Source organism: Triticum dicoccoides, chromosome 5A, assembly GCF_002162155.2.
Source record: "Triticum dicoccoides isolate Atlit2015 ecotype Zavitan chromosome 5A, WEW_v2.0, whole genome shotgun sequence".
In the NCBI taxonomy this organism is placed as follows: Eukaryota; Viridiplantae; Streptophyta; class Magnoliopsida; order Poales; family Poaceae; genus Triticum; species Triticum dicoccoides.
The window spans coordinates 392,429,789-392,430,648 of record NC_041388.1 but is presented as its reverse complement, the minus strand read 5'-3'; the positions used below and the strand labels follow the sequence as shown (position 1 = coordinate 392,430,648).

Here is an 860-nt window from a genome sequence, read left to right as displayed (position 1 = left end):
GAAATCAGCCGTGGAATCCAGCGAAGGGGCCGACACAGGCCCACACGGCCCGTCACCGACCAGAGGGACCCGGCCCACGGACCGGGGCACCAACGCAAGACCCGATCCCATATCTAGGGTTTGCGCCGGCGCCGCCGACAACGTGGAAGGGAGGCACCTGGACGGCGACGACCCGGAGGGCACCGCCACCGAGGAGGATGAGACGGGTGAGGCCATGGCGTCCACCCCCGGGCTCACCAAAGAAGGATCCGCCGCCCAGGGAGCGGCGTGCCGGCGCCCACGGCCAACACGGCGGCATCCATCCGGGCCCGCATCAAGCGCACAAAGCCGGCCCCGACCCCCCGGAGCAAACTTGCGCCGACGGCCCGCCACCAATAACGGAGGCAACCCAACCACCGATGCCGAGCGAGGAGGAGGGGGAGTCTCAGGATCAGAATCGGAGCCAGAGTCGTCGGAATCAAGGGCCCAGAACTTGTTGGCCCGTGGCGCTGCCAGGGCCACCGGATAGGGAGGGGGGAACGCAGGTGGGAGGGGTTCGGGCCCCGCCGCCGGCGGATAGCCCGGAGAGGAGCACGAGGGGGGAAGGGAGCAGGGGAGCGAATCTGACTTGGACGCCGGGGACGAGGGGGAACCGCAAGCCGACGGCGTCACGTGGGGAGGGAGTGAGGGAGGGGAGGAGAGAGACATCAAAGCCGGTTTCTACTAATCAGTAGATGATCGGTTAATGGTTTTAGCTTCAAGCCCTGCTCCGTTTGACTCAACGACCGTCAAGAAACCAAGAAAACAAACCGAGATACCAACCTCCGCCACCACCAACGCCGTAGGAACCACCGTGGCCATGGCGAACATCTCCGGCCGCA

At 66.2% G+C, this 860-nt stretch overlaps 1 pseudogene; it reads left to right on the top strand.

The window, feature by feature from the left end:
- The first annotated feature begins 724 nt into the window (after window positions 1–724).
- LOC119299590 overlaps window positions 725–860 on the top strand; it is a 1,092-nt pseudogene continuing 956 nt past the window's right edge.